At 35.1% G+C, this 15,517-nt stretch overlaps 1 long non-coding RNA gene across 1 annotated transcript; it reads left to right on the forward strand.

Annotated features, from left to right (window-relative positions):
* The first annotated feature begins 3,825 nt into the window (after nucleotides 1-3,825).
* Nucleotides 3,826-12,479, forward strand: LOC130674937 (uncharacterized). Its single transcript, XR_008991178.1, has 3 exons — nucleotides 3,826-3,956; nucleotides 5,192-5,297; nucleotides 12,257-12,479. It is a non-coding gene; the product is annotated as an uncharacterized LOC130674937 (long non-coding RNA).
* The last annotated feature ends 3,038 nt before the right edge of the window (nucleotides 12,480-15,517 follow it).

Here is a 15,517-nt window from a genome sequence, read left to right on the forward strand (position 1 = left end):
TTTAAGTTAAATGCTCAGGGGGTTATCCCCGGTAGTCCGACTCTACCGAGGGCCTCACCTGAGCGCCAAATCGTTACTGCTGCGATGCTTCATCAACAAGATGATCAGCATGCGCAGCAGGCCAAGTTTCGTTGCCTAAGTAGACGGAGGGATCCAAGAATTACAGCCTTTTGCATCCTCGATGCCAGAAGCTCAACTTGCGCTGAACAAGTTGGTATTCTAGCCAATGCAGATACAAAAGACTGTTTCATCCCTCCTAGGACGCCAACAATGAGGACGACAAGTTTGACACGGTAACCTGGGTAAAGTTTGCCAATTTCGAACAGGAGATCCTGATATATCTCGTGTTTGTGCTCTTCTTTAACCGTGATGTTATACTCAGCAGGAGCTGAAAACTCAATGACATAAATGTCACGAGCGGTGTTATCGAAGAGCACAATATCAGGTTTGTTGTGATCTATTTTCCTCGTTGTTGCGAATGGCACGTTCCAATAAATGCGGCAACGGTCATTCTCAACAACTTGCGGAATATCTCCTGGCAGATAAGGCAGCACTGGTGTTTTGTCGATACCGTGCGTATGTCTAAGGTGGTAGTAGAGTACTCGCAGAGCAGCATTATGACGCTGGATGTATGCACTTCTTGCCAGCACAGGACATGCTGACAAGAGATGCATAAGCGTCTCAGGATGTTGCTTACACACCCTACACGATGTGTCGGGTAGCTGCATCTGGAGTACTTTCGCACGGTATTCGAGGGTATTGATTACACCATCTTGGCAGGCAAAAATATATCCTTCGGTCTCGGACATCAGGCCAGCTGACTTAAGGAAGGAAAACGTCAGCTGGGTGGACAAGCCATGGTCACGCACGTGTTTAAAGAACACGCTGTGCATGGACTTGTCCATGTGTGTACTGAGCAGTTTTTGCTGCTCAGCATTCCTGACGACACTCTTAAATTCCTCCTTAGGGAGTTCAATAAGAGGGTTTACTCTTCCGAGACCTAGGGATTTTGCCGCGTACTTTGCTGCCTTATATAAGAACGCTCCCTTCTGCAGATTCTCATGACTATGAACAATCTGCATAAGGAAGTCGTTCTCATCTGCTGTGAAATTGACAACTTCGTATGTTAGACCCAAAACTAAACGATCGTGTAGACACTCCAAGCTCTGTAGACCTCTCCCTCCGATGTGCCGGGAAAGGTATAATCTGGTGACTGAGGATTTAGGGTGCATGCTCCGATTGATATTCATGACTTTGCGTGTCTTGATATCGAGATCTCTAAGCTCTTTTCGGGTCCATTTAAGGACACCGAAAGAGTAGAGTAGTACTGGGACAGCAAGCATGTTAGTTGCAGAGACTTTGTTTTTCCCGGAAAGTTCTGATGACCAGATTTTCCGGAGTCTCCGCCCATACTCGCTGCAGAGAGTCGTTTTGATTTTCGAGACATCCTGCATAGGACTCCCGTCAATCCCTAGATATTTGTACGACTCTCCGGCGTCAAGATGGTCAATGACGCTCCCATCTACTAACTCGATATCTTCGCGCAAATCAGAGCACTTACCCCTCACCAGATTAACGACCGCGCACTTGTCCAACCCAAAAGCCATGCCGACATCCCGTGTATACTCTCCTACGATGTTCAAGGCTGTCTGAAGGTGTTCCTCATCAGGAGCATATACCTTCAGATCATCCATGTAGAGTAAGTGGGTGATCGAATATTTCCGATCAGTTGGTGGGCCCACTGAGTATCCACGAGTACGGCGTAGCGCAACAGATATCGGCAGCAGTGAGATGCAAAACAGCAGCGGGCTCAGGGAATCTCCCTGGAAGACACCTCGCTTGTACTGTACAACTTCGGTCACACGTTTGTCGTTGCCACATGAAATGTGGAACCGTGTTCGCCAAAGTTGCATCGTACGCTGTATGCATCCCACTGTATCGCGATTGACCCCAAGGCATTTGAGCAAAAAGAGAATGAGCTCGTGAGATGTTGAGTCGAATGCCTTACGGTAGTCAATCCAGGCCATTGACAGGTTGCGCTGATAGTAGACTGCGTCTTGAATGACACAACGATCTACTAACAGATTCTCTTTGCAACCTGACAAGCCTCTTTTACTGCCACGTTGTTCGTATATCTGCTGCCATACAGGATCTATCTCCTGTAGAATGCGATTATTCAAGATTTTTGTGAAAATCTTATAAACTGCATTCAAACAGGTGATAGGCCTGTAGTTCTTCGGGTCGGACAAGTCACCTTTCTTAGGGATGAGCACGGTTCGCCCTTCTACAAGCCAGCACGGAATAGGTTCGTTGCCTCTGATAAACGCTGTAAATATCCGGGCCAGATGGCTGTGGGTAGAAGTAAGTTTCTTCCACCAAAACAAGTTAATGCCATCCGGACCCGGAGCAGCCCAGTTCTTACCATTATTCAGAGCCGAACGAACTTCTTCCACGCTGACTTCAGGGCTCTCTTCATCAGCATTGTCGTTTCGGTGGCGGCGACAAAATGCCTCGAAGTCGTTGAGAGCTGGAGTGTCACGATTCACGTCTGGTTGATCACCATACAACTCGGACCAGAAAGCTTCTACTCGCTCGATAGATGGGGGATCGCCAGAAACAGATGTCTTAGGTGTCAGAAAGCGTGAAGGACTTAACCGAAACAAAGAGTTATCGGTAAGCCGCTTCAGCTTTTTCTCTAGTGACTTTTTAGCAGTCACCAGAGCCCGCAACCTGTTGAGAGAACCTTCTTTGATGTTAAGAAGATTCTCCTTATTCAGTGTGTGATGTTGATATCGTAGTCCAGCCGCAATACGGCGGACTTTAGGCGTAAACGCTTTACGAGCATTTACGTACTCAATAACACACTGAATGCGGGAGACATGTTTCCGGAGATCATCAATCTTCAGTGAAAGCTGTCCAATGCGACCTTTCATCTTAGCCTCCGGAGAAGAAGTATTATTTCTTGCCGGAGGTAAGAGTGAGGAAGCAGCATCATAGACAGCTTGATTGATGGTGAGTAGAGTAGAATCTTCCTGAATCCGAAGCGATAGCTCGTGGTTTTCCGTGTCAAGTTGGTCTTTGGGGTAGTGTGTCTTTTTAGAGACACATACTTGTCGTCTTTCAAAATCATTGTTGGCGTCTTCGGAAGAACGGCGTCTCTCCTGATGTAGCTGTGCTGGAAAAGACAGACGGTGAGATAGCCGTCTGTTATTTAACAGTGATCTTCGTGTTCGCCGGAGATGAGAGGCATAATCACGCAGATGTTGTTGTGAAAAATGGCTATGATTAGGGTGCATATCGCTCCAGAGAGCATGCATCCTAGCCATATAGCCTCTCCGCTCCGGTTCACTGTTATTATAGCACATCAGGAGATCGGCTCGTAATTCCTCCGTCCACCTAAATGCGGTCCGTTGTTCGCCAAGGTCGTCATCGTTCGGAATCTCGGTGCTCCGCCCAGCTAGTGGGTAGCCCTCATCCGAGAAGGGCCGGTTGTGATTTTTTGACCCGGGATAGCCAGTACTACGTAGATAGGACCCACTGCTATTTCAATTTTTTTTTTCTACAGATGGCACTAACTACTATCTGATATGGTAGCCAGTTCTAGTTATTTTTTTTCCTGTAGGCTAAGAAAAAAAAAATGGCCGAATAAAAAAAAACACCCAAACGTATATTTTACTGTAAATATATTATTCAAGTTGCTTATTCATCCAATTACATTTTCTTTAAAAGATGATAAGGTAATTGTTCAACGATTATTATTATAATTGCTGCACTATCAGTTTTCCAAGGTTGCTCATAACGTCATAACATATATCTAAATTACCGAAATAATAAGCAGCCGTTGTATAAAGCATACTTAATGGGACTCCCCCAGTAACCATTTCGCGAGTATAAAAAGACCCTGTTTTCACCGATCGGTACCCAGCAACTTCTTCAAGTTCAACGGAACACTATTGGTAAGAGATTATTACTTTTACATTTTAAATTATTGAAATAGAGTGTAATTCAAATAATAGATATTCGGTAACGGTATTTCTCAGATTTCCTCAAAGAAAAATTGTTATAGAACATTGACGAATTTTGCTAGTATTAGCTATATCTATGCTAAATTTGTAACTAATAAAAACATAATTTTTAGTTTATGATAAAAATTTTACGGAAAAAAATATTTAGACTATTTCGCTAAAACATCCCGATGAAAAAAGATTTTATACAATTGTATAAAATTATATACAAAAAATGGCCCGATCCAATTGTATATAACTGGATAGAAATTGTATACGATTCTACACAAATTGTATACAAGTCTATATAATTATATACAATTTTATACAAATTATATACAATTCTATATAATTATATACATTTCTATATAATTGCAATATATAGATTTGTATAGAATTGTATATAATTATATAGAATTGTATACAATTTGTACAGAATTGTATACAATTTTCTATACAAATTGTATACAATTTGTATAGAATTGTATACAATTTTCTATACAAATTGTATACAATTGGATCGGGCCATTTTTTCTATCCAATTATATATAGTCTATATATAATTATATATAGTCCATATATAATTGATATATAATTCTATACAATTGTATAAAATCTTTTTTCATCGGGATACAAATGGAAATTAGAAGAATATAGGACAACTACGGACATCGACGAATAGCTAATTCTGAAAAAATTTAATGGAAAATTACTTAATTTATTTATTATTCAGAGACAAAAGTTTTTTATTTATCGCGATCAATTGTATTAGATTTGATAAAACCTTTCGATTCACTTGATTTTATTATTCTATTTTATTTCTTTTTTTGTAAAAAGGTGGGGTAATCATGGGCAGTATACATTTTGGCAATTATTAATTGAATGATTATCAATAAATAATAAGTTTTAATTAATCTCTATACAGATCACAGAAATCCTAAATCAAAAAAGTCCAAATTAAAAGTAAAATTGTAAAATAAGCTCAAAGATATCGAGACATATAAATAGCTAACAGAATTTTTGCTCAAAGACAATACAAAAATTACGCGTTTACATAAAGAACTTTTCTTTTATATGATACGTAAAAGAAAGTTGTATCTTTTACAGAAAACAATTCAATAACTATTAGAAACAACTCGATAGTTTAGCAGAAACATTTTATTCGAATAATTATTCGATTTTTCCAGAAAAAAAGAAAAAATAACCAAAATGTCACGAGTTATTTTACTGTTATCAATAATTTTATTCATTGGCTGCTTCTATGCTGTTGCAGAAAACTGTGACGGCCATTGGGTAAGTAATAATAATTATTATACGGTCAAACAATAAAATCAAATAAAGACAATGAGCTTTTGATTGTGACTCATTATTTTAATTTCAATAAAATCGGCAGGAATTTCTAGGTAGATTTTTTTTTAATCTAGCTATTGCATTTGTCCTCATAGTTGATTTTTCAAGGAATTTTGTGACAACCTATCATAATTCGCTCCGTAGGGTTCAAAAACAACATTTATAAAAAAATTCATAATATGTATGTTCATACCCCGTTCAATTTTCGGTCGATTTTTATTTATTTTTATATGCGTATTTTATTTTATATATATGTCGTAGTCAAATAGTGAAACCCGTCAGATAGTGTAAATCCGCTCCGTTTCATCATCTGCCGGCAATTCGTGTATTTTCATTCAGCTACGCTATATGACTAGGTATTTCATGAAATGCCCAAGTTCTTGCGGCGCTTGATGTATAACTTCATTATACACAATCTGACTAACTTATCCATCTGACGTTTCACGAAATGCCTCAGTGCAGTCAGTGCAGTGATGATATAACGCTACTCATATATATATCTATACAGGGTGATTCAGAATTACCTTCACAGCGGGAAAATTTGAATAGAGGAGACGATTCTAAGCATAAAGTTCCTTAGCCTTTTTTCAAAATTCTCAATAGTTTTTGAGTTATTTAAAATCTAAATTAACCAATCAAAGACATGCTTTGAGATTTAAAATAAATTATAACTCAAGCTTCGTTCTCAGGATCACTCTGTAGTACCGTTCATGTACGCTATATATATCACATATTTTAGTATAAACAAAAGCAAATCATCATCTTAGCAACTGCCTTGTTTATTAGTCATTACGTTTTTTGTGCGCTTTAAGTAAACAACTGAATTTATATATAATATATAATCAATATAAATCTTGAATATTTTTTCATTTTAAAATGAATAATAAACGTAAAAACGAAAGCGGTCTTTCTCTTGACGAACTTAAGAAAAAGTTAAAGAAATATCAAGAACTAATTGATATTGAAAAAGCATCAAAAAAGTCAAATGACCTTTCTGGCAATGACTCTTCTTCTGAGGGTAATTATTTATGTTTTTTAACATATTTTTTGGGTAACAAATCTTCATTGATTTTGTTATACCTATCTTGACTGGGTTAAGAATTAAAATTTAAGTGATATTGGATTTCTTAATCCTTATTTCACTTTTGCATCAGGAAATTTATTATTTTATTTCCTGGTCGCTTTTCTTAACTTAGCTCTTTTTGCTCTTACAGACTTTAATGATGACGACCATGAGCAGTCTGACCTCTCTGATCCTGATTCCCAAAACGTCCCACCAAACGTTTCTAAGGCGTCAGACGAGTCTGTTGAGACGCAGGGTTCTGAAGATCCCATCCTCAGTGATTCCATACTCAAGATGCTCGGTACGGAGAAACGTCTTTCGAAAGATAAGACTTATAAAATCCATTCTGAACTGGCTGCTTGCTGGAATAACATTATAGTGTCAGGCTTAGAAAAAGATGTTAAAACATCTTTGATTGAAAAATATCCTAACAAAGGAAATTGTTCCTTATCACCTCCCATCCTTAACCCTGAATTAATTCCACTCTTACACAAGACGGCTAAATCTCGAGATAAATATTTATCATCGAATCAAGATCTATGCGGTCGTAGTCTCGTTGGCTTGGGACAAGCTATTTCAATGATCTTCAATGATGACAAAGATCCTATTGATAAAAACGACCTGCTACAGATCCTTTGTGACTCCAGCAGTTTGTTGTGCGAATCCTTTTATCAAACTGGCAAGTCAAGACGCTCGCAGATTTATCCTTGCGTTGATGAGAAACGAAAATCTGTCCTCGAGGATTCAATCACCGATGATTTCCTTTTTGGTAATGATCTTGGTAAACGCATCAAAAATTCTGTTGCTGTCGAAAAAACTGGACTGTCAATTAAGACTCCAACTCCAAAAAAAAGTTTTCCTGCGTCGAAAACTTTTTTAAATTGGAAAGGCCCGTCTGCGACACGCGGGAACCACAGTCAGGCGGGCTTCCACCGTTTTCAACCTGTGGCACCAGCTTCCAGCAAGACGAACCAAGTTTCGACCCGATCACGAGCTCGGTTTCAGAGTCAGACTCATCCAGCTCAAACGAATCCAACACCGACCACGAAGTAGAAGTGAGTGTCATCGCCGGTCGTCTAAAAAATTTTTTACACGCCTGGTCTTATATAACCACTGATCCTTTTATTTTGGAGACAATATCAGGTTATAAAATTCCTTTTATTTCTACTCCGACACAGTCTTTTATACCTATGAACAATAATTTTTCTGACGATGACAATATTAAAATGCAGAAAGCCATTGATGATCTCTTATCTATAGGAGCAGTACAAGAGTGTGTTGAGGAATTTGGACAATTTTTGTCTAGTATCTTCCTTGTTCCCAAAAAAAATGGTAAAATGAGATTTATCCTTAATTTAAAAAATTTAAATAAATTTATAGAGACAATCCATTTTAAAATGGAGGATTTTCGTACTGTACTTAAACTCATTTCAAAAGGATGTTTTATGGCTAGCTTTGATTTACAAGATGCTTATCTAATGATTCCAATCCATAAAGATTTTTGGAAATTTTTAAGATTTTATTGGCAAGGTCGTCTCTATGAATTTATTTGTTTACCCTTTGGTTTAAGTACTGCTCCATGGGTTTTTACGAAAATTATGAAGCCTGTCATTAGTTATTTACGTCTTTTAGGTTGGTCTGTTGTCTATTTAGACGACTGGTGGCTTGTTGGGACTTCAAGATATCTCTGTTCGCAAAACTTAAAAGTTTCGCGAGAACTTTTAGAATCTTTGGGTTTTATATTAAATTTAAAAAAGAGTAATCTTGATCCCTCAACTTCTTGTAAATTCCTAGGCTTTATTTTTAATTCACAGCAAATGACTATTGAATTAACTCAGGAAAAAAGAAATAATCTACACGGTCTATTCTTAAAATTTAAAAATCTTACTTATTGTTCAATCAGGGAATTTTCACAATTAGTGGGCAATATAACTGCAGCTTGTCCAGCAATTAATTACGGTTGGCTTCACTCTAAAAAATTCGAACGTCAACGTTACCTCGAATTACTAAAAGCTAATGACAATTATGACTGCATCATGAAAATCTCTTCTTCTTTAACCTCTGAATTTGATTGGTGGTTAAATAATATTTTTATCTCAAATAATTCGATAAGAATTTCTAAATTTTCAACAATTATTTTTTCTGATGCGTCATCCACTGGTTGGGGGGCTACTTGCGAAGGTCAAGTAGTATATGGACACTGGAATAATGATGAAAAATCTTTTCACATTAATTATTTAGAGCTCTTAGCTGTTTTTAATGGTTTAAAAACGTTTGCATCCAACTTATTTGGTTGTGAAATTTTATTACGCGTTGATAATTCTACTGCAATAGCATATATTAATAAAATGGGTGGAACAAAATACGAATACTTAAATGATCTCACTTACGAAATTTGGGAATGGTGTGAGCAAAGAAATCTCTGGCTATTTACTTCATATATTCCTTCCAAGGATAATGAGGCAGACGAGGCTTCACGTATCGATAATATCGATACAGAATGGGAATTATCTCCCTTTGCCTTTCAAAACATTGTTTCCAAATTCAACCAACCAGAAATTGATCTCTTTGCTTCTAATTTCAATAATAAATGTGAAAAATACTGCTCCTGGCACCGAGATTCCTTAGCTTTCTGTATTGACGCTTTTACTGTTGACTGGAACGAGTACTACTTTTACGCTTTCCCTCCTTTTTCTTTAATTTTAAAAACTTTAAAGAAAATTCAAACGGACCAGGCCTGTGGAATTTTGGTTGTTCCTAATTGGTGTGGTCAGCCATGGTATCCTTTATGGCTATCATTACTAGACTCAGAGCCAATCATCTTTCATCCAGATGTTAATCTTCTTCGATCTCCCTGTAGAAAGATTCATCATCCTCTGGCTCAAAAGATGTCTTTAATGGCTGCGCGATTATCCGGCAAGCTTTCAAGCAACGAGGTTTAAATGATGGCGCTGTTGAATTACTAGTTAATTCGATTTCAAGCTCTACTCTACGACAATATTCTAAACCAATAATGGATTGGGCTTCTTATTGTTCCTCGAACGCTCTTAATGTTTTTCATCCTCAAGAAAATGATATTATTTGTTTTTTAACACATAAATTTAATGAGGGTGCTAACTACAGTACTCTCAACACTGTTCGTTCTGCCTTATCACTTATCTGCAATATTAATATAGGAAAAAACCCTTTGGTTTCCCGCCTTTTGAAAGGTGCTTATAATATTAATCCTGCTAAACCTCGTTATGACCAAATCTATAGTTTAGATCCAATATTAAAAAAATTGGAAGCTTTAAGCCCTTTAATTGAGCTTGATCTTCCTAAACTTACAACTAAATTAGCTGTTCTACTAGCTTTAATCACTGCACACAGAGTACAAACAATTGCTTCTATCAAAAGATCTAATATTATTAAAAATAATGATAATTATGAAATTGAAATCCCGGATAAAATTAAAACTTCTAAGCAAGGTGCTTTACAACCTTTATTATTATTACCTAAATATCATAATAATTTAAATTTATGTGTTGTCTCAACTTTAGAGTTCTATTTAGAAAAAACTTCTTTACTGGTTAAAAATCCAGTTAATTTATTTTTAACAACTGTTAAACCTTATAAGAATGCTTCAAAAGATACTATAAGTAGATGGATTCGAGCTTTCTTACAAGATTGTATTGGTAACAATTTTTCTTCACATAGCTTAAGACATGCTTCTACTTCTTCTGCCCTTAAAAAAGGGGTAGATTTAAAAATTATTAAAAATTTAGCTGGGTGGTCGGAAAATTCAAAAACTTTTGAAAGATTTTATAATCGACCAATCATCGCTGATAAAAATGTATTTGCAAATTCAATTTTGAATTAAATGTTTATGTTAATTTTAAAAAATAATGATAATAATAAATAAATTATGAAATTCTAATAATTCTACAATTTTTTTATTACTTTTAGATAAAATCTATTTCGATATTAACCATATTGTTGATAATGTTCATTGTTGCTCTGAACATCTACAGAGTGATCCTGAGAACGAAGCTTGAGTTATAATTGTAGTATTGAGCGAGCCTGCCGAAGGCAGGCGAAGCTCAATATTAATTATAACGATAGCTTCGTTCGAAGAGATCACTCCCTCCCATCATTATATATTATTTTCATTCCCACCCTGTGATCTCTTCACTTTACAGATCTCAGCTGAACTAAATGACTAATAAACAAGGCAGTTGCTAAGATGATGATTTGCTTTTGTTTATACTAAAATATGTGATATATATAGCGTACATGAACGGTACTACAGAGTGATCTCTTCGAACGAAGCTATCGTTATAATTAATATTGAGCTTCGCCTGCCTTCGGCAGGCTCGCTCAATACTACAATTAAAAAGAATAATAAATAAGTTTGGCAACGCCGCAACAGTAAACTTCAAGTTATACACTATTTATTTAATTTAAAAAGTTCGATTTGTCACAGAAGAGAAACAAAACACACAATTACAACATAGAATATATTCGTATATTTTGTTTTATCTTTTCTCTTTTTATAAAAAGAATTATTAATGGAAAATAATGCTTTTGTTGAAAATAAAGCTTTTGGAAATTCGAAAAAAAAAAAATTACAGATTTTTAATTATATGATGAGCAACCCAGATTAAAAAAAGAAAATTGAAAACTAATTAAATTGTGTTTTACCAGAATAAAAGCAATTTCAAATAGACAAATATATAGATATACGCATTATTTTAGAATATTTTATTTCGCTTGCTTTGTCTCGCTCAAGACTTTGCTAAGCGTTCATTGTACGTCATACTAAACATATTTGTAAAGATCTCGCGGATTGTCTTATTAAACATCTTCCAACGAAAACTAGTTTGTCTCAAGAAAATTTTTATTGAATGAAAATTTTTATTGAATGAAAATCTCTACTCGATTATTAGAAATTGATTAAGCGTTTATATTAAAGTTTTTAAGTTTGACCGTAATCAAATTAACATTTGAACGAATAGTAAAATATATTCTAATTAAAGTTTGGATGAACTTAATTAATAAATAAAAAATTGTTGAAGCAAACTTTTCAATATACCGTGCTTGGCTGTATCCAAACACACGGAGTACTTGAGCCAAACGAATCTGGTTTGACGTCAGGAATCTTTTTTTACAGTGTACGGTAATACACCATTTAAATATAGTGGAAACCTAAACATGCAAACCTCTCAATAAGACAATTTATAGATAAATTGAGAAAAATATAGATAGTTTTTTGAAAATTTTTTAGAAATGGCTTGATCAATCGATTCCGAAATCTTCAACCATCTCAATCGGTTTATTCGTTCGAGAGATATCGATTGAAAAAGAAATAGTGAAAAACGGTTTTCTTCGATTACCTTCGAAGTAACGGTTCTGTAACAGTTCAACCGCGGTTGAACTAATAAAATATTGAACTAAATCATGTACAAATGATTGCACAGTAACGGAAAAAATTATTTACTCAAAAATAAGCCGATACATAAGCTTGTTGTCGTGTTGTGCCCTTTTTTCATGGGTTTTGTGTGTGTTGATTAGCGGTTGAACTGTCGCGGTTGAACTGTCCGCGGTTGAGTGGTCGTGGCACCGAAGTAACTCATCCGATCAATTCCAAAATTTGATTAGCTTTCGAACTTGATAAAACGCGTCGATTGCCACATTAACCGTCTCGATCGGTCAATTCGTTTGAGAGATATTGTTGGAGAAAAAATCGTAAAAAACGATTTTTTTTTTTAAACAACGGCATACAAAAGTATTTTCGAGCTCCAAGAGCTCAATTTCATCACAAATTTTATAATAAATTAATATCATAATTTGCTATTTTCAGTGTTCTGCGCAATCTCCTTGTGGCTGTGAGGGTTACACTTGTAGGAGGGGCAATTGCGCAGTGACTACTATTGAGGATTTTCCCAGTTCTGTCTATAGTGCTGGGTGAAGTTTTACAAATTTCCTGTCAGGAGTATACTACAATTTCAAAATTGTAGATTTTTGTTACAAAAAATGGCACCTTATGAATATTGTAATATTGGTCTTATTCAATACTAATAAATATGATAATAATAATAAAAATTTATTGTAGTTATTATTCATGCGAACCTTGGAAGAAAAAAATACATTTTGTAGCTCTTTAAAAATGGAGTCGTCTTTTATTACTGAGTCGCAATGCTGTTATTGCCGGCGTTTATGTTAAATAAAGTAGAGTGAGATCTATTTCATAGCAATAAAGGATGGTTGATCCGATGGAGGGCCGGACTAACGATGTGGAAAATCACGGAAAGAAAATAAATATCTTTTTGTTTAATTATTTTATGGGTTCGTTTAAAAAAGCCATTCCAAAAGCCTTCAATGAGACCTGTACTTTGTATCAAGGATTCGTTCGAATGAGATGGTACACTCAGAAAATTAATTAATTGGGTTTATTATGCTAAATTTTAATTTTCAATTATCTAGAATGATTGAAACGTTTTTAAATGCAAAAATAGTTACACAGAGAAGAAAATATAGTAAATTTTACAAAAAAATATGAGAGTAATTCCTAAATTTGGATAGTGATCTTGAAACGCTTATGATTTATATATAAAGCTTAAACTTCTTTGAATCAAGAATAAAAATACTTAAGTTAAGACAAATACTTCATGAAACCAAGAAAAAAAAAACTTGAATAGAGTCTGAGTTTGTTTCTAACCAAAGAAAAAAATTTTTTGAGCTGAAAAAGTAAACTCTTAAATCTAACCATTTATTTATTCAATAAAGGAATTTATTTCTAAATTCAAATTTTTTTTTTATTTCAATCAAATATAAAATGCAAGCTTGGTTCAAGAAAAAAGTTTGGAAGAACGTAAATTCCTTAGTTCAAGTAATCCTTTTTTTCTGTGTATGAAAAAATCATCAACAGATAGGCTTATTTTACGAGTCGTTTAGTAATTTGTCATAAACTGGTTATGGAAAATCTCTTATATTGCATATTAATTTTTAGTTATATTTAGTAAATTGAACTATCCCAGTTAGTATGTTTTATTGTATTAGAATGGAAAAAAATTAAATTATATTTTTATTAAAGTTTATTTTCTTATTATTATTGCTAGCATTTTGATTAATATTGTTGTTTATGTCGTCTGTATTGGTGTTGACGTTGATTTTTTCTTTTCAAAAAATCACGTGTTTTAACCGAGATTCGAACCCTGACCTCCCGCGCCCGAGTCCTTTCCTATGTCTGACAGATCGATGTCTCCTTCCCGACTAGAATTTTTCATAAGGGCCTGACGAGGTCCTTATCGGGTTAACCTTATTTCAAATAAGGTCTCGATCAGGGTATCCTGACGAGGATCCGGATATGGATGTAACGATTAAGACCCATGAGGTCCTTATTGGGATTGCCTTATTACTAATAAGTTATTAGTAATTATTTTTAAAAAAATATTAAATTGCGAAAAAAAAATAAGAGAATTTTAATTCGATCGAGAATGTTATCTATTGTATTGAGAGCATTAATTAGAGGAAGTAAACATATTTTTTATTGATGAAAAAATCCCGATAACTGCTGGGCTTAAACCTGCGTCCTTCCGATTCAAAGTCCTTGATGCTATCCACTGGGCTGACATACACATGTGATCTTGAAAGTGTAAATATAATAATCATTATGATGTCAAAAAATAACTGATGAAGAAGTAAAAAATCTGTGCTAAAATGATTGACGTGATTTTTATATAATATTCTTTTGTACTTTTTTTAATTTTTAGCCTGTAAATGAAATATTTAAAGGGATGGGATAACTTTTTTTTGAATAAGGATATCCAGATAAGGTCCTGATCAGGAACTCGTCAGGTTGACCCGATGGCAAATAACTTTTTTTTGAATAAGGATATCCAGATAAGGTCCTGATCAGGAACTCATCAGGTTGGCCCGATGGCAAATAACGTTTTTTTTAATAGAGATATCCTGAAGAGGTCCTGATCAGGAACTCGTCAGGTTGACCAGATGGCAAATAACTTTTTTTTTGAATAAGGATATCGAGATAAGGTCCTGATCAGGAACTCGTCAGGTTGACCCGATGGCAAATAACTTTTTTTTGAATAAGGATATCCAGATAAGGTCCTGATCAGGAACTCATCAGGTTGGCCCGATGGCAAATAACGTTTTTTTTAATAGAGATATCCTGAAGAGGTCCTGATCAGGAACTCGTCAGGTTGACCAGATGGCAAATAACTTTTTTTTTGAATAAGGATATCGAGATAAGGTCCTGATCAGGAACTCGTCAGGTTGACCAGATGGCAAATAACTTTTTTTTTGAATAAGGATATCGAGATAAGGTCCTGATCAGGAACTCGTGAGGTTGACCAGATGGCAAATAACTTTTTTTTTGAATAAGGATATCGAGATAAGGTCCTGATCAGGAACTCATCAGGTTGACCCGATGGCAAATAACTTTTTTGTGAATAAGGATATCCAGATAAGGTCCTGATCAGGAACTCATCAGGTTGACCAGATGGCAAATAACTTTTTTTTGAATAAGGATATCCAGATAAGGTCCTTATCAGGAACTCATCAGGTTGACCCGATGGCAAATAACTTTTTTTTGAATAAGGATATCCTGATGACGTCCTTATCAGGAACTCGTCAGGTTGACTCGATAGCAAGGGACTTGTCAGGTTTGCCCTAATAAGGCAAACCTTATAGTAACCTGATAAGGTCCTTATGGTACTTCAGGCAAATCAGGAAGAAATTCTAGTCGGGATGTATATAATTTTGGCCCAGCCGTTTTTTGAGCTCGAAGATAATTTCAACTTTTCGATAATTTACAGCAGTGAATTAAATATTTTGAATATAACATTATTAGCTTTCGAGATATATGTGTACATTTAGATTTTTCAAAAATTTTTTTTATGGTTTTAGATTTCTTTGCTGATGTAATTAATTTGACATTTTAAGTTTTTTAACACCAGTTGTTTTTGTTTCTCGTTCATTTTTTTTTTAAATATCCTGAAATTACTAACATGAGAGTTTTTCAATATTTTGAAATGAATTACCAATTTTTTTTTTATCAATTTCGGGCGATATTGTATTAAATCTTAAATTTCACGTTTCTCAT

Source organism: Microplitis mediator, chromosome 9 (assembly GCF_029852145.1).
Source record: "Microplitis mediator isolate UGA2020A chromosome 9, iyMicMedi2.1, whole genome shotgun sequence".
In the NCBI taxonomy this organism is placed as follows: domain Eukaryota; kingdom Metazoa; phylum Arthropoda; class Insecta; order Hymenoptera; family Braconidae; genus Microplitis; species Microplitis mediator.